A 19,689-nucleotide genomic window follows, 5' to 3' on the forward strand; every position below is an offset into this window, starting at 1 on the left:
CGCGTGGTGAGTTTTATGTGTGGTGCGTTTTGAGTATGTGCAAGTTTTGTGTGAGGCAACTTTTGCATGTCTTGCAACTTTTGTGCATGTGGCAATTTTTCCGCGTGTGCAAGTTTTGCGTGTGGCGAGTTTTCCATGAGGTGAGTTTTGCACGTGTGGCGAGTTTTTGCGTGAGCCTAGTTTTGCATGTGGCGAGTTTTGCGCGTGGCGAGTTTTGAGTGGTGACTTTTGTGTTTCGACTTTTATGTGGCGAGGTTGGTGTATGTGTGGTGAAATGTGTACTGAGGGTGGTATGTGTTCAAGCACGTGGTAGTGTGTGGTGCATTTTGTGTGTGTGTTCATATCCCCATATGTGGTGAGTATCCCATGTCGGGGCCCCACCTTAGCAACTCTATGGCATATACTCTTTGGCGCCATCGCTCTCACTCTTTAAGTCCCCCTTGTTCACATCTGGCAGCTGTCAATTTGCCTCCAACACTTTTCCTTTCACTTTTTCCCCATTATGTAGATAGGGGCAAAATTGTTTGGCGAATTGGAACGCGTGGGGTTAAAATTTCGCCTCACAACATAGCCTCTCGGGGTCCAGACGTGTGACTGTGCAAAATTTTGTGGCTGTAGCTGCGACGGTGCAGATGCCAATCCCAGACATACACACATACACACATTCAGTTTTATATATATAGGGAGCTATGGTTTTGTGTCTTCATAAATATTGATGATAGTTGCGACTACCATTAGGTATAGCAAAATCTATCCATTTTATAAAGCTAATATTTTAAGTAGCGGGTAGTCTTATAGCCCAACTAGGATAAGTAGAAGGGTATCCACTAGGGTTGAGCGACTTTCATTTTTTTAAGATCGAGTCTGGTTTTGTGAAACCCGATTTAGTCCAGAGTCGAGTCGAGTGAAGTCGGCCGATTATCGCTAAAAGTCGGGGATCGACCGAAACACGAAACCCAATGCAAGTCAATGGGGAAGCATAGCCGGCAGTGAGTGGAGGCCAGGAAAACACCTACAGTGCACATTTTACTGCCAAAAACATCCATTCTTGTTTTCTGAAGCTTGTCAATCTTAATTAACTTTATAATAATAGTTGGGCACTGGAAATTGGGGGTCATTTGGCAAAAGTTGTGGGGGTAGGGCTGGTTCAAGGTTTTAGTGGGCCCAGGAAACATGGACTACGTCATGGCGGTGGAGCAGGGAGAGGTAAGTATTTCAACGTTGCAAGTGCTGTGATCCTGAGCAAGCAGGGGGGGCCCACTCGTTCGCATTGGCACTGGCACAGGGCCCCTCAAAGTACGGCGGTGTGTTTGCATGGCGGGGGCGCCTCCCACCAGCAGCAACACTTTTGCGTACTCTGACTGGCCCTGTGCCAGTGACGTCGCCAACGAGTATGCCCCCCCACCTGATGAAGGAACCTGCACTTTCATCTGCACCTTCCTCTTTGTCCCTGTGTAAGGTGGTATAATATGCGGGAAGGGGAACCTTACTTTCAGCAGGGTCAGATTCTGGCTGTGTAGAGTACAAGGGGAATGTAGTGGTCTAGGTCAATGTACCAGCAGACTCATCTAGCAGTGGCTGGGCAATGGGCAGGATGATGAGGAAACAGATATAGGGCCAAAGAATAAAGTAGGCTAAATGCAGATCAAAATTGGTAACAGGACTAAACAGGCGGCATTGCTTTGTTCAGTGGAGTAGCAAACCCAAGAGCAGCAGACACTGTTTCAAGGGCCTAACCACACTAGTAGGCCAAATGCAGTTTAATATCTGATAGTATAGGCCGAAAGCCAGAATGTGGAAGCTCAGCTTTGTTCAGTTGAGGACAACACCAGGGAGGGGCAGACACCGTTAGTAGGCCCTAACCACCATTTTGTTTTTTAAAAAACACTTAATGAGAGCCAGAAGGTTGAAGCTCAGCTTTATTCAGTTGAGGGCAACACCAGGGAGGGGCAGACACCGTTAGTAGGCCCTAACCACCATTTTGTTTTTTAAAAAACACTTAATGAGAGCCAGAAGGTTGAAGCTCAGCTTTATTCAGTTGAGGGCAACACCAGGCAGGGGCAGACACTGTTAGTAGGCCGGAACCAGCAATGTGTTTAAAAACAGCAGTTAATCAGAGCCGGAAGGTAGAAGCTCAGCTTTATTCAGTTGAGGGCAACACCAGGGAGGGGCAGACACCGTTAGTAGGCCCTAACCACCATTTTGTTTTTTAAAAAACACTTAATGAGAGCCAGAAGGTTGAAGCTCAGCTTTATTCAGTTGAGGGCAACACCAGGCAGGGGCAGACACCGTTAGTAGGCCGGAACCAGCAATGTGTTTAAAAACAGCAGTTAATCAGAGCCGGAAGGTAGAAGCTCAGCTTTATTCAGTTGAGGGCAACACCAGGGAGGGGCAGAAGCCGTTAGTAGGCCCTAACCACCATTTTGTTTTTTAAAAAACACTTAATGAGAGCCAGAAGGTTGAAGCTCAGCTTTATTCAGTTGAGGGCAACACCAGGCAGGGGCAGACACCGTTAGTAGGCCGGAACCAGCAATGTGTTTAAAAACAGCAGTTAATCAGAGCCGGAAGGTAGAAGCTCAGCTTTATTCAGTTGAGGGCAACACCAGGGAGGGGCAGAAGCCGTTAGTAGGCCCTAACCACCATTTTGTTTTTTAAAAAACACTTAATGAGAGCCAGAAGGTTGAAGCTCAGCTTTATTCAGTTGAGGGCAACACCAGGCAGGGGCAGACACCGTTAGTAGGCCGGAACCAGCAATGTGTTTAAAAACAGCAGTTAATCAGAGCCGGAAGGTAGAAGCTCAGCTTTATTCAGTTGAGGGCAACACCAGGGAGGGGCAGAAGCCGTTAGTAGGCCCTAACCACCATTTTGTTTTTTAAAAAACACTTAATGAGAGCCAGAAGGTAGAAGCTCAGCTTTATTCAGTTGAGGACAACTTGAATTAGGGACTGCATACAGACTTAGCAGGCTGTCCCCTGTGTGGACCATGCATCCAATACATTAACCCATTGAGCCACAAAGGACACGTAACCTTCCGTGGCCATGCCTACAGGTCCATGTGTCTGTTGTCAGGTGTACCTTTGTCAGTGTAGGCCTATTGGAAGGAGGGACCGCAGACAGGCTTCGAAGGCCTAACACAATAAAATGGGCTGGCTGTAGGCACTTTAAAATTGGTTCCAGGGGTACACGGGCAGCAGTGGTCTGGTCAGTGGAGGCCTAGTGGAAGGAGGGACCGCAGACAGGCTTCGAAGGCCTAACACAATAAAATGGGCTGGCTGTAGGCACTTTAAAATTGGTTCCAGGGGTACACGGGCAGCAGTGGTCTGGTCAGTGGAGGCCTAGTGGAAGGAGGGACCACAGACAGGCTTCGAAGGCCTAACACAATAAAATGGGCTGGCTGTAGGCACTTTAAAATTGGTTCCAGGGGTACACGGGCAGCAGTGGTCTGGTCAGTGGAGGCCTAGTGGAAGGAGGGACCGCAGACAGGCTTCGAAGGCCTAAAATAACAAACAATAGGCTCATGGCAGTTTTACAGCGGTTACATGGATACACGGGCAGGCAGCTTGGTGGTGAGTGGAGGAGTATTTAAAGTAGGGACCGCAGACAGGCTATCAAAGGCCTAAAATAACAAACAATAGGCTCATGGCAGTTTTACAGCGGTTACATGGATACACGGGCAGGCAGCTGGTGATGAGTGGAGGAGTATTTAAAGTAGGGACCGCAGACAGGCTATCAAAGGCCTAAAATAACAAACAATAGGCTCATGGCAGTTTTACAGCGGTTACATGGATACACGGGCAGGCAGCTTGGTGGTGAGTGGAGGAGTATTTAAAGTAGGGACCGCAGACAGGCTATCAAAGGCCTAAAATAACAAACAATAGGCTCATGGCAGTTTTACAGCGGTTACATGGATACACGGGCAGGCAGCTGGTGATGAGTGGAGGAGTATTTAAAGTAGGGACCGCAGACAGGCTATCAAAGGCCTAAAATAACAAACAATAGGCTCATGGCAGTTTTACAGCGGTTACATGGATACACGGGCAGGCAGCTTGGTGGTGAGTGGAGGAGTATTTAAAGTAGGGACCGCAGACAGGCTATCAAAGGCCTAAAATAACAAACAATAGGCTCATGGCAGTTTTACAGCGGTTACATGGATACACGGGCAGGCAGCTGGTGATGAGTGGAGGAGTATTTAAAGTAGGGACCGCAGACAGGCTATCAAAGGCCTAAAATAACAAACAATAGGCTCATGGCAGTTTTACAGCGGTTACATGGATACACGGGCAGGCAGCTTGGTGGTGAGTGGAGGAGTATTTAAAGTAGGGACCGCAGACAGGCTATCAAAGGCCTAAAATAACAAACAATAGGCTCATGGCAGTTTTACAGCGGTTACATGGATACACGGGCAGGCAGCTGGTGATGAGTGGAGGAGTATTTAAAGTAGGGACCGCAGACAGGTTATCAAAGGCCTAAAATAACAAACAATAGGCTCATGGCAGTTTTACAGCGGTTACATGGATACACGGGCAGGCAGCTGGTGATGAGTGGAGGAGTATTTAAAGTAGGGACCGCAGACAGGCTATCAAAGGCCTAAAATAACAAACAATAGGCTCATGGCAGTTTTACAGCGGTTACATGGATACACGGGCAGGCAGCTTGGTGGTGAGTGGAGGAGTATTTAAAGTAGGGACCGCAGACAGGCTATCAAAGGCCTAAAATAACAAACAATAGGCTCATGGCAGTTTTACAGCGGTTACATGGATACACGGGCAGGCAGCTGGTGATGAGTGGAGGAGTATTTAAAGTAGGGACCGCAGACAGGCTATCAAAGGCCTAAAATAACAAACAATAGGCTCATGGCAGTTTTACAGCGGTTACATGGATACACGGGCAGGCAGCTGGTGATGAGTGGAGGAGTATTTAAAGTAGGGACCGCAGACAGGCTATCAAAGGCCTAAAATAACAAACAATAGCCTCATGGCAGCTTTACAGCGGTTACATGGATACACAGGCAGCTTGGTGGTGAGTGGAGGAGTAGTGCAAGGAGTGTCTGTCCCAGTACTCCCAAAATATAAATAGATGTTAATGTCTCGCAAAACAACCAAAACAAAAAAAAAGGTGGCATACTTAGGTACAGGGGTGGGCTCATCTACTGAGTTTCTGACATAGTAATTTGGCAGTAACTATTTAATGGTGCCAATATAGGACACAGACACAGACTACTTTAAGTTGCATCATAGATGTCTACAAATTTGTATTGTCAGTGCCAGACATTGAATGATGTCAGCGAATAGACTAAAGATTGGTGGAGCTGTGCGACATAATTTTGCACGTGGTAGAGCACATTTTGAGCTGGGGTAGGGGGGAACTCTCTTGAGGCCGGCGGGACCGCCCCAGGGCCCCTCATGTTACAACGGTGTGTCTGACGTTGGGTGCGCACCACCACCGCCAGAGACACTACATTGTACTATGAGGGACCCAGTAGCAATGCCGTCAACCAAAAGCGAGCACACCCACCTCTTCAGACAAACAGCAGTCTCACGGGTGCTTGCGCCAAGTCGCGATACCACGGCCCCGTGTGGGGAGTTTTGCCATTTAGGGAGGTGTAAACATGTCGTATGCTGTACAATCAGCTGCAGCAAATTAGACATTAGAAAAGTAATTCACAGGCAAGAGCTTTTCATAGGAAAGCTAGGTGTCGGCCGGGCAAGGTGGGGCAAAAGATTTCGAAATCCAGTTGTGGTTCATTTTAATGAATGTTAGATCGTCAACATTTTGGGTAGCCAGACGAGTCCTTTTTTCGGTTAATATTGAACCTGCAGCACTGAATACTCTTTCTGATAGGACACTTGCTGCCGGGCAAGCAAGCTCCTGCAATGCATATTCTGCCAATTCTGGCCAGGTGTCTAATTTGGAGGCCCAGTAATCAAATGGGAATGACGGTTGAGGGAGAACATCGATAAGGGATGAAAAATAGTTAGTAACCATACTGGACAAATGTTGTCTCCTGTCACTTTCAATTGATGCAGCAGTACCTGTCCTGTCTGCGGTCATAGCAAAATCACTCCACAACCTGGTCAGAAAACCCCTCTGTCCAACGCCACTTCTGATGTGTGCACCCCTAACACTCCTAGTCTGCTGCCCCCTGGAGCTCGTGTGAGAACGATCACGTGCGCTGTGTGCTGGGAATGCCTGAAGCAAACGGTCAACAAGAGTTGATTGTTTGGTTGCTAATATTAGTTCCAAGTTCTCATGTGGCATAATATTTTGCAATTTGCCTTTATAGCGTGGATCAAGGAGGCAGGCCAACCAGTAATCGTCAACGTTCATCATTTTCGTAATGCGTGTGTCCCTTTTTAGGATACGTAAGGCATAATCCGCCATGTGGGCCAAAGTTCCAGTTGTCAAATCTCCGGTTGTGATTGGTTGAGGGGCAGTTGCAGGCAAATCTACGTCACTTGTGTCCCTCAAAAAACCAGAACCCGGCCGTGACACGCAACCAATTTCCTGTGCCCCCGGGAAAGGTTCGGCATTAAAAATATACTCATCCCCATCATCCTCCTCGTCCTCCACCTCCTCTTCGCCCGCTACCTCGTCCTGTACACTGCCCTGACCAGACAATGGCTGACTGTCATCAAGGCTTTCCTCTTCCTCTGGTGCAGACGCCTGCTCCTTTATGTGCGTCAAACTTTGCATCAGCAGACGCATTAGGGGGATGCTCATGCTTATTACGGCGTTGTCTGCACTAACCAGCCGTGTGCATTCCTCAAAACACTGAAGGACTTGACACATGTCTTGTATCTTAGACCACTGCACACCTGACAACTCCATGTCTGCCATCCTACTGCCTGCCCGTGTATCCTCCCACAAATAAATAACAGCACGCCTCTGTTCGCACAGTCTCTGAAGCATGTGCAGTGTTGAGTTCCACCTTGTTGCAACGTCTATGATTAGGCGATGCTGGGGAAGGTTCAAAGACCGCTGATAGGTCTGCATACGGCTGGCGTGTACAGGCGAACGTCGGATATGTGAGCAAAGTGCACGCACTTTGAGGAGCAGGTCGGAGAACCCAGGATAAGTTTTCAATAAGCACTGCACCACCAGGTTTAAGGTGTGAGCCAGGCAAGGAATGTGTTTCAGTTGGGAAAGGGAGATGGCAGCCATGAAATTCCTTCCGTTATCACTCACTACCTTGCCTGCCTCAAGATCTACTGTGCCCAGCCACGACTGCGTTTCTTGTTGCAAGAACTCGGACAGAACTTCCGCGGTGTGTCTGTTGTCGCCCAAACACTTCATAGCCAATACAGCCTGCTGACGCTTGGCAGTAGCTGGCCCATAATGGGACAACTGGTGTGCAACAGTGTCATCTGCCGATGGAGTGGTTGGCAGACTGCGTTCTGTGGAAGAGCTGTAGCTTCTGCAGGAGGACGAGGAGGAGGAGGAGGAGGGGGTGCGAACGCCTACAGCCAACTGTTTCCTAGACCGTGGGCTAGGCACAACTGTCCCTAAATTGATGTCGCCTGTGGACCCTGCATCCACCACATTCACCCAGTGTGCCGTGATGGACACATAACGTCCCTGGCCATGCCTACTGGTCCATGCATCTATAGTCAGGTGCACCTTTGTACTCACAGATTGCCTGAGTGCATGGACGATGCGCTGTTTAACATGCTGGTGCAGGGCTGGGATGGCTTTTCTGGAAAAAAAGTGTCGACTGGGTAGCTCGTATCGTGGTTCAGCGTACTCCATCAGGGCTTTGAAAGCTTCGCTTTCAACTAACCGGTAGGGCATCATCTCTAACGAGATTAGTCTAGCTATGTGGGCGTTAAAACCCTGTGTACGCGGATGCGAGGATAAGTACTTCCTTTTTCTAACCAGAGTCTCATGTAGGGTGAGCTGGACTGGAGAGCTGGAGATCGTGGAACTTTCGGGTGTGCCGGTGTACATGGCAGACTGAGAGACGGTTGGAGACGGTATTGTTTCCGCCGGTGCCCTAGATGCAATATTTCCTCCTACAAAACTGGTGGTTCCCTGACCCTGACTGCTTTTGGCTGGCAAAGAAACCTGCACAGATACTGCCGGTGGTGCGGAAAATGGTGGCCTTACAGTGACGGAAGGGATGTTGCGTTGCTGACTAGCTTCATTGGCCGAGGGTGCTACAACCTTAAGGGACGTTTGGTAGTTAGTCCAGGCTTGAAAATGCATGGTGGTTAAGTGTCTATGCATGCAACTAGTATTTAGACTTTTCAGATTCTGACCTCTGCTTAAGCTAGTTGAACATTTTTGACAGATGACTTTGCGCTGATCAGTTGGATGTTGTTTAAAAAAATGCCAGACTGCACTCTTCCTAGACTCGGATCCCTTTTCAGGGATTGCAGACTGAGCTTTAACCGGATGGCCACGCTGTCCTCCAACAGGTTTTGGCTTTGACACGCGTTTTGGGCCAGATACGGGCCCGGCAGATGGAACCTGTTGCGATGTTGATGCCTGCTGCGGCCCCTCCTCCACCTCCGCTTCTGAACTACTGCCGCCTGCACCCTGTTCCCCCAATGGCTGCCAATCGGGGTCAATAACTGGGTCATCTATTACCTCCTCTTCGAGCTCGTGTGCAACTTCGTCTGTGTCACTGTGTCGGTCGGTGGTATAGCGTTCGTGGCGGGGCAACATAGTCTCATCAGGGTCTGATTGTGGATCTGTACCCTGAGAGGGCAATGTGGTGGTCTGAGTCAAAGGAGCAGCATAGTACTCTGGCTGTGGCTGTGCATCAGTGCACTCCATGTCAGAATCTACTTGTAATGGGCATGGCCTGTTAAATGTTTCACTTTCTAAGCCAGGGACGGTATGTGTAAAGAGCTCCATGGAGTGACCCGTTGTGTCGCCTGCTGCATCCTTCTCTCTTGTTGTAGTTTTTGCTGAGGAGGACAAGGAAGCGACTTGTCCCTGACCGTGAACATCCACAAGCGACGCGCTGCTTTTACATTTACCAGTTTCGGAAGAGGAGGCAAAAGAGCTAGAGGCTGAGTCTGCAATGTAAGCCAAAACTTGCTGTTGCTGCTCCGCCTTTAAAAGCGGTTTTCCTACTCCCAGAAAAGAGAGCGTTCGAGGCCTTGTGTAGCCTGACGACGAAACTGGCTCCACAGCTCCAGACTTAGGTGGAATATTTTTATCCCCACGACCACCTGATGCTCCACTACCACTACCATCATTACCAGCTGACAATGAACGCCCACGACGACCTCTTGCACCAGACTTCCTCATTGTTTTAAAATCTTAACCAAAGTAACTTTATTTGTTGCTGTCAAACAACTTACACGGTGAGCTATAACTTCAGTATGATTTCAATATCCCTTAACAGGTTGGTGAGACCACAAGGAAAATCAGGCACAATGTTACACACTCTGTTTTCTGTGGCACAAAATCACAGAGATGACACACACGCAGGACTGTCACTCAAGCACTAATGTCAATATTAATCTCCCACCTAATTTATTTATTTTTTTTCTCAGGGAGACTTTAGAAACCAAATAATATTTAAAAAAAACAAAAAAAAAAAGGCTTTCTATGGCCCACAATTAGAGAGAGAGAGGTGGCACACCCAGGAGTCAAGACTGGCGCACAAGCTGAAAGGGCAATATTACTCTCCCACTGTTTTTTTAAGTTTTTTTTTTTGTTATTTTCAGGGAGACTTTAGAAACCAAATAATATTAAAAAAACCAAAAAAATAAATAGCCTTTCTATGGCCCACTGAATGAGAGAGAGAGGTGGCACACCCAGGAGTCAAGACTGGCACACAAGCTGAAAGGGCAATATTACTCTCCCACTGTTTTTTTAAGTTTTTTTTTTTGTTATTTTCAGGGAGACTTTAGAAACCAAATAATATTAAAAAAACCAAAAAAATAAATAGCCTTTCTATGGCCCACTGAATGAGAGAGAGAGGTGGCACACCCAGGAGTCAAGACTGGCACACAAGCTGAAAGGGCAATATTACTCTCCCACTGTTTTTTTATGTATTTTTTGTTTTTTAAGGGAGACTTTAGAAACCAAATAATATTAAAAAAAAACAAAAAAAAAAAGGCTTTCTATGGCCCACAATTAGAGAGAGAGAGGTGGCACACCCAGGAGTCAAGACTGGCGCACAAGCTGAAAGGGCAATATTACTCTCCCACTGTTTTTTTAAGTTTTTTTTTTATTATTTTCAGGGAGACTTTAGAAACCAAATAATATTAAAAAAACCAAAAAAATAAATAGCCTTTCTATGGCCCACTGAATGAGAGAGAGAGGTGGCACACCCAGGAGTCAAGACTGGCACACAAGCTGAAAGGGCAATATTACTCTCCCACTGTTTTTTTAGGTTTTTTTTTTTTTCAGGGAGACTTTAGAAACCAAATAATAAGAAAAAAAATAAATAAATAAATAGGCTTTCTATAGCCCACTGAATGAGAGATAGCACACACAGCAGTGGCACACAAGCCCTGACTGAGGCCAATATTTTTCTCCCACTGATTGATGTAGTGTTTTTGTGTTGAGGTAGATTTTAGAACACAAATCAAGGAAAAAAAAAAATAAATGCTTTCTATGGCCCACTGAATGAGAGAGAGGTGGCACACCCAGGAGTCAAGACTGGCACACAAGCTGAAAGGGCAATATTACTCTCCCACTGTTTTTTTATGTATTTTTTGTTTTTTAAGGGCTGTCCCACACGTCCAGATAATTCCGGTACCGGAATAAATCGGTACCGGAGTTATCCGTGTCCGTGTGCCTGGGAACTCACGGAGGCCATACGTGCGGCACACGTGTGCCGCCCGTATGGCGAGTGGGTACCACACGGAGCGTGTGGTACCCACTCTGCATGGTGCTGAAGCTGCTGAAGCTGCGATTCATATCCTCTCTGCAGTAGCGTTTGCTGCAGAGAAAATATGAAGAATAGTGTTAAAAATAAAGATTTAGGTGTCCGCCGCCCCCCACCCCCTGTGCGCCCCCCCGCTGGTCAGAAAATACTTACCCGGGTCCCCCGTCGGCTGTCGCTCCTTCCTGGTCTGGCCGCGGCTTCTCCTGCATGCGGTCACGTGGGGCCGATCATTTACAGTCATGAATATGTGGCTCCACCTCCCATAGGGGCGGAGCCGACTATTCATGATTGTAAATGATCGGCCCCACGTGACCGCATACAGTAGGAGGCGCGGCCAGACCAGGAAGGAGCGAGGGAGCGGGTAAGTATTTTCTGACCAGCGGGGGGGCGCACAGGGGGTGGGGGGGCGGCGGACACATGGATCTTTATTTTTAACACTATTCTTCATATTTTCTCTATAGCAAACGCTGCTACAGGGAAGATATGAATACCGGCTTCAGCACCATGTGGGGGGGACAGCGCTTACTGTAGCGCTGTCTCCTGCACGCACACGGACCCCAGACGGAGAATGTCCGTGTGAGGTCCGTGTTTTACGCGGACCCATTGACTCTATTGGGTCCGTGTAAAACGTGCGCTCCCACGAACACTGACATGTCTCCGTGTTTGGCACACGGAGACACGGTCCGCAAAAAATCAATGACATCTGCACAGATGCATTGATTTTTATGGGTCTACGTGTGTCAGTGTCTCCGGTACGTGAGGAAACTGTCACCTCACGTACCGGAGCCACTGACGTGTGAAACCAGCCTAAGGGAGACTTTAGAAACCCAATAATATTTAAAAAAAAAAAATAAATAGGCTTTCTATGGCCCACTGAATGAGAGGGAGAGAGGTGGCACACCCAGGAGTCAAGACTGGCACACAAGCTGAAAGGGCAATATTACTCTCCCACTGTTTTTTTATGTATTTTTTGTTTTTTAAGGGAGACTTTAGAAACCAAATAATATTTAAAAAAAAAAAAAAAAAAAAAGGCTTTCTATGGCCCACAATTAGAGAGAGAGAGGTGGCACACCCAGGAGTCAAGACTGGCGCACAAGCTGAAAGGGCAATATTACTCTCCCACTGTTTTTTTAAGTTTTTTTTTTTTTATTTTCAGGGAGACTTTAGAAACCAAATAATAAGAAAAAAAATAAATAAATAAATAGGCTTTCTATAGCCCACTGAATGAGAGATGGCACACACAGGAGTGGCACACAAGCCCTGACTGAGGCCAATATTTTTCTACCACTGATTGATGTAGTGTTTTTGTGTTGAGGTAGAATTTAGAACACAAATCACGGAAAAAATAAATAGGCTTTCTATGGCCCACTCAGTGAGAGATGGCACACACAGGGATGGCACTGTAGCAGAAATGCCAATCTTAATCTCCCACAAAAAAAAAAACAAAAACAAAAAACAGGGACTGTCCTACAATTACTATCTCCCTGCAGTAATCTAAGCCAGGTATGGCAGGCAGCAATAGGAGTGGACTGATGCACAAATTAAATAAAAAGTGTGGACAAACAAAAAAGATAGCTGTGCAGAAAGGAACAAGAGGATATGTGCTTTGAAAAAAGCAGTTGGTTTCCACAGTGGCGTACACACAGCAATACAGCTATCACGGAGCCTTCTAGGGCAGCCCAATGAGCTACAGCGCTGAGGAAAAAAAAAAATATATAGCTTCCACAGTCCCTGCACACCGAAGGTGGTGTTGGACAGTGGAAATCGCTACAGCACAAGCGGTTTGGTGGTTAGTGGACCCTGCCTAACGCTATCCCTGCTTCTGACGAAGCGGCAGCAACCTCTCCCTAAGCTCAGATCAGCAGCAGTAGGATGGCGGTCGGCGGGAACGCCCCTTTATAGCCCCTGTGACGCCGCAGACAGCAAGCCAATCACTGCAATGCCCTTCTCTAAGATGGTGGGGACCAGGATCTATGTCATCACGCTGCCCACACTCTGCGTTCACCTTCATTGGCTGAGAAATGGCGCTTTTCGCGTCATTGAAACGCGACTTTGGCGCGAAAGTCGCGTACCGCATGGCCGACAAGCACAGGGGTCGGATCGGGTTTCATGAGACGCCGACTTAGCCAAAAGTCGGCGACTTTTGAAAATGATCGACCCGTTTCGCTCAACCCTAGTATCCACTGCTAGGGACACTTAAGAAAGATTGCTTCGTACTCTTGAGAACCCAGCGCGTCCATTTAATAAATGTAAAGCTATTCTTTTATTATTATTTTTTTAACGGCCTTCAGCTCGATCTCAAGCCATGGCGACTTGATGGATGAATGCTCTCCAGTAAAGGCAGATCTTGCGCAAGCTTGACAGGTCCACCAAGGTCTTCTCTGACATTATCCTGATAAGATTAAGCCATCCTATCAAGCCAGCTATGCATTTTAATAGCTGGAATTTTCCAGGGGAATTACATTTTCATTGCATAGCCACAGCTTCCCCTGGTGGTAAAACTGATGCTCCAGGTTTTTGAAAGGGGTTCAATCAGAAAAATGGTTGCCATCATGAGACAACCCTATTAATAGAAGCTGTATAAATCTACATGCATTGAGCTCCTCTTAGTGGCAGTCGCAGGTACTTACTGTGACAATGTCACTGGGAAAGCTCTCTGCCCCGTTTCCATAGTATGAACGCTGCTGAAGATATCGGAAATATTTTTTTTTTTGCAGTCTTAATTTTTTTTTATAGTTTCCGCAGCTTTTCTTCAACAGTATTGACCTGTCCCCTCAGGTGACAGAATTTTACTTAGTTGAAAGCAATAGGCCTCTCAATGTTATGTAGCTTGAGACAAGCTGTAATGATTGTCTCTTTCAGCTAAGTAAAGCTACTGTGGTGCCTGAAAGTTTGTGAACCCTTCAATATTTTCCATACTGCTACATAAATTTGACTTATAACTCCATCACATCATCACACAATTCTTAAAAGTTGATAAAGAGACCCAAATAAAACAAATTACTTAAAACTATTAGACTTTGTCATTATTTTATTGAGGACAATTATCCAATATCACGTCTGTGAGTGTTAAAAAATGTATGAATCTTTCAGTATCTTGTGTGACCCCCTAGTACAGCAATTACTGCAGCTAAATGTTCCCTGTAATTGTTGATTAGTCCCGCATAGGGGCAGACCCTAACAGCTTGGGGCTGCTGTATAAGAAGTGTGTCTGGGCCCCCTCCTTTTAGTGCAACAAATATAAAAATGATATACAGTGGCTTGCAAAAATATTCACCCCCATGGCATTTTTTGGTGTTTTGCTACCTAACAACCTGAAATTTCACAGTTTAATTTTTTTAGGGCTTGCATCAGGTCATGTAAAGAATATGTGAACATTTTGTTTTCATTTTATGGTGAACAAAACAAAAAATAGAACAAAATAACTGAAAGTGTGCTTAACTATTATCAGTGTGCATAACTATTTGCCCCCCTAAAGTCAGAACTTTGTAGAGTCTCCTTTTGCAGCAATTACAGCTGTAAGTCGCTTTGGATAAGTCTCTATCAGTTTTCCACATCTTGCCACTGGGATTTCTGCTCATTCCTAAAGGCAAAACTCTTCCAGCTCCTTCAAGTTAGATAGTTTCCTCTGGTGTACAGCAATCTTCAGGTCTGTGAAAACCAAGCTGCGCTGCCGTGTTAGTAACAAGTAGCAATGAGCAAATAGAAATGTTTTGCTGCCCTGCAGGCACTAAAACCACCAATAGTCTGGTAAGGCTACTTTCACACTAGCGTCGGGCTCGGCCCGTCGCTGTGCGTCGGGCCGACGTTCCCGACGCTAGCGTTGTCTCTGCCGCACAACGGGGGCAGCGGATGCATTTTTCCAGCGCATCCGCTGCCCCATTGTGAGGTGCGGGGAGGTGGGGGCGGATTTCCGGCCGCGCATGCGCGGTCGGAAAAGACGTTTACGACGGAGCAAAAAACGTTGCAAGCAACGTTTTTTGCTCCCGACTGTCCGCCACTGCACGACGTATCCGTCGCACGACGGGTGCGACGTATGGCAATCCGTCACAATGCGTCGCTTAATGTTAATCAATGGTGAAAAAACGCATCCTGCAAACACTTTTGCAGGATGCGTTTTTTCGGCAAAACGACGCATTGTGACGGAATGCAGTTAACGTTAGTGTGAAAGTAGCCTAATGGCACTTACTTATATGTGCCCGAAGTTGTGGTATCCTAGGCCGAATTGAACACTCCATCTGTCAGGGTGCCAGCGGCTTTTAACATAAGTACAACTAGGTTAGCACTAGTGTGGTTTTTACAATTTTAATCTTCAAGTCTGACCACAGATTCTGAATTGGATTAAGGTTTGAGCTTTGACTAGGCCACTCCAAAACACTCCTTAAACCTCTCGAGTGTTGCTTTAGCAGTAGGCTTTGGGACATTGTCTTGCTGTAAGGTGAACTGCAGCGCCCCAGGGTCCTGGTCGTTGCAGTAATATCATTCTTCCACCAGGGGGAGTGATGTTACATTTGAAGGCAATAAAGGAGATCTCTTTACCAGGTAACACCAACAGACAACACACTTCACACTCCAGTCCACCAGGGGGAGCTATGTTCCTATTTATTAGGGCACTCTTCACAATTAGGTAAAACTGGTGGCCTGGATAGGAAGTTAGGCAGAAGTTGGCTGGGCTTCACCCAGTGAGCTGCTAGCTGAGATCCGCTCAGTTAGTGGGTACCTGACAGGGGTGGGATCCTGTCAGAGGCCTAGACAGAAGGCCACGGAGCTGAGCCTGCCCCACGTGCAGCAGCATCCTAAGAAAGAGACAAGAACAGAGAACTGTATTGTAGAGGGTGAGAAAAGAAGTCATAGGAAAAGGAGAGGAAACCAGAAGGAGTTCTGCCCTGCACAGGCTGCCTCCTTCTGAGGCGCAGGATCCGGTAGCCGGAACACCGAGGGAGCAACAGTCCTTTATGCCTTGCTCCAGAGACCGGCAGTACAGCTAATTCCACTTTACCTGCCCGCCCTATACTCAGGAGGCACGGTGGCAACTTGTGGAGGCTGGGGCATGCTAGAGTCCCTGTAAAAAGCCTCAGGCCACCAGTCATACGGGTTTGTCCTATCCATCTGGGGGACAGAGAGAGACACAACATCTAGAACATCTACAACAGTTGTGAGGAACTTATGAGAAGCTCAGCAGTAAGGTACTACAGCACCCAGGCGCTAGAGGAAGGCTACTGATTTCCACTTGGATAAGGGGACTCTGGATTTGCCTTCAGACCGGCCGGACTCTGCCTGCCCTGTGATCTGGTGCTCTGGACTGTGGATGCGGAAGCCTTCAGTAAAAAGGTAAAGAGACTGCAACCTTGTGTCCTCGTTCTTCACTGCGCCTCACACCATGCACCATCTACACTCTGGGAAGCCCTGGGGATACACTTCACCTGTGGGAAGGTATACCATTTAGCTGCCACAACATCACCCCAGCGGACCCCTAAGCAGCGTCGGTCACCCTGACCGAATACCACAGGTGGCTGTTGTGAATTTGCTTTGTGCTCCCTCTAGTGGTTACTAGTTTTTTGACTCTGGTTTTTCTGTCATTCCTTTTATCCGCACCTGGGTCGTTAGTTAGGGGTATTGCTATATAAGCTCCCTGGACCTTCAGTTCAATGCCTGGCAACGTAGTTATCAGAGCTAGTCTGCTGTGCTCTTGTCTACTGATCCTGGTTCCAGTTATATAAGCTAAGTCTGCCTTTTGCTTTTTGCTATTTGTTTTGGTTTTGTATTTTTGTCCAGCTTGTTCCTAATCTATATCCTGACCTTTGCTGGAAGCTCTAGGGGGCTGGTGTTCTCCCCCCGGACCGTTAGACGGTTCGGGGGTTCTTGAATTTCCAGTGTGGATTTTGACAGGGTTTTTGTTGACCATATAAGTTACCTTTCTTTATTCTGCTATCAGTAAGCGGGCCTCTCTGTGCTAAACCTGATTCATTTCTGTGTTTGTCATTTCCTCTTACCTCACCGTCATTATTTGTGGGGGGCTTCTATCCAGCTTTGGGGTCCCCTTCTCTGGAGGCAAGAAAGGTCTTTGTTTTCCTCTACTAGGGGTAGCTAGATTCTCCGGCTGGCGCGTGTCATCTAGAATCAACGTAGGAATGATCCCCGGCTACTTCTAGTGTTGGCGTTAGGAGTAGATATATGGTCAACCCAGTTACCACTGCCCTATGAGCTGGATTTTTGTATTCTGCAGACGTCCACGTTCCTCTGAGACCCTCGCCATTGGGGTCATAACAGTTTGCCAGGCCAGTATTAAATGTTTAATGCATTGCAGAAGAGGGATTATAAGAAAGAAGATTCTGAGTTTTTTTTTTTTTTCTTCTTCCCCTTTACCTCAGAGTGGCTATGCTTCCTGCAGACATGAATGTCCAGACCTTGATTACAAGTGTGGACCAGCTGGCTACTCGTGTGCAGGGCATACAAGACTATGTTATCAGAAATCCTAGGTCAGAACCTAAAATACCGATTCCTGAACTGTTTTCCGGAGACAGGTTTAAGTTTAGGAATTTCGTGAATAATTGTAAATTGTTTTTGTCCCTGAGACCCTGTTCATCTGGAGATTCTGCTCAGCAAGTAAAAATTGTTATTTCGTTCTTACGGGGCGACCCTCAGGATTGGGCTTTTTCGCTGGCGCCAGGAGATCCGGCATTGGCTGATCTTGATGCGTTTTTTCTGGCGCTCGGTTTACTTTATGAGGAACCCAATCTTGAGATTCAGGCAGAAAAGGCCTTGCTGGCTATGTCTCAGGGGCAGGACGAGGCTGAAGTGTATTGCCAAAAATTTCGGAAATGGTCCGTGCTGACACATTGGAACGAGTGTGCACTGGCCGCTAATTTTAGAAATGGCCTTTCTGAAGCCATTAAGAATGTTATGGTGGGTTTTCCCATTCCCACAGGTCTGAATGATACTATGGCACTGGCTATTCAAATTGACCGGCGGTTGCGGGAGCGCAAAACCGCAAATTCCCTCATGGTGTTGTCTGAACAGACACCTAATTCGGTGCAATGTGATAGAAAAACCGCAAATTCCCTCATGGTGTTGTCTGAACAGACACCTGATTTAATGCAATGTGATAGAATCCTGACTAGAAATGAGCGGAAAATTCATAGACGCCGGAATGGCTTGTGCTACTACTGTGGTGATTCTACACATGTTATCTCAGCATGCTCTAAACGTATAGCTAAGGTTGTTAGTCCTGTCACCGTTGGTAATTTGCAACCTAAATTTATTCTGTCTGTAACTTTGATTTGCTCACTGTCATCTTATCCTGTCATGGCGTTTGTAGATTCAGGTGCTGCCCTGAGTCTCATGGATCTCTCATTTGCTAAGCGCTGTGGTTTTACTCTTGAACCATTAGAAAATCCTATTCCTCTTAGGGGTATTGATGCTACACCATTGGCAGCAAATAAACCGCAGTATTGGACACAGGTTACCATGTGCATGACTCCTGAACACCGCGAGGTGATACGTTTCCTGGTTTTACATAAAATGCATGATTTGGTTGTTTTAGGGCTGCCATGGTTACAGACCCATAATCCAGTCCTGGACTGGAAGGCTATGTCAGTCTCAAGTTGGGGCTGTCGTGGTATTCATGGGGATTCCCTGCCTGTGTCTATTGCTTCTTCTACGCCTTCGGAAGTTCCGGAGTATTTGTCTGATTATCAGGATGTCTTCAGTGAGTCTGAGTCCAGTGCACTGCCTCCTCATAGGGACTGTGACTGTGCTATAGATTTGATCCCAGGCAGTAAGTTTCCTAAGGGAAGACTGTTTAATCTGTCGGTACCTGAACATACCGCTATGCGTTCATATATCAAGGAGTCTCTGGAGAAAGGACATATTCGTCCGTCTTCTTCCCCTCTTGGTGCGGGATTCTTTTTTGTGGCAAAAAAGGACGGATCTTTGAGACCTTGTATTGATTATCGGCTTTTAAATAAGATCACTGTCAAATTTCAGTATCCTTTACCGCTGTTGTCTGACTTGTTTGCCCGGATTAAGGGTGCCAAGTGGTTCACCAAGATAGACCTTCGTGGTGCGTACAACCTTGTGCGCATTAAGCAAGGTGATGAATGGAAAACCGCATTCAATACGCCCGAAGGTCATTTTGAGTACTTGGTGATGCCTTTTGGGCTCTCCAATGCGCCTTCAGTTTTTCAGTCCTTTATGCATGACATTTTCCGGAAGTATCTGGATAAATTTTTGATTGTTTATCTGGATGATATTTTGGTTTTTTCTGATAATTGGGATTCGCATGTGGAGCAGGTCAGGTTGGTCTTTAAAATTTTGCGTGAAAATTCTTTGTTTGTCAAGGGCTCAAAGTGTCTCTTTGGTGTACAGAAGGTTCCCTTTTTGGGGTTCATTTTTTCCCCTTCTGCTGTGGAGATGGACCCAGTCAAGGTCCGAGCTATTCTTGATTGGACTCAGCCCTCGTCAGTTAAGAGTCTTCAGAAGTTCTTGGGCTTCGCTAACTTCTACCGTCGTTTTATTGCTAATTTTTCTAGCATTGTGAAACCTTTGACGGATATGACCAAGAAGGGCTCCGATGTAGCTAACTGGGCTCCTGCTGCCGTGGAGGCTTTCCAGGAGTTGAAACGCCGGTTTACTTCGGCGCCTGTTTTGTGCCAGCCTGACGTCTCACTTCCCTTTCAGGTTGAGGTGGATGCTTCGGAGATTGGGGCAGGGGCCGTTTTGTCGCAGAGAGGCCCTGGTTGCTCTGTTATGAAACCTTGTGCCTTTTTCTCTAGGAAGTTTTCGCCTGCCGAGCGAAATTATGATGTGGGCAATCGGGAGTTGTTGGCCATGAAATGGGCATT

Source organism: Ranitomeya variabilis, chromosome 5, assembly GCF_051348905.1.
Source record: "Ranitomeya variabilis isolate aRanVar5 chromosome 5, aRanVar5.hap1, whole genome shotgun sequence".
Lineage (NCBI taxonomy): Eukaryota > Metazoa > Chordata > Amphibia > Anura > Dendrobatidae > Ranitomeya > Ranitomeya variabilis.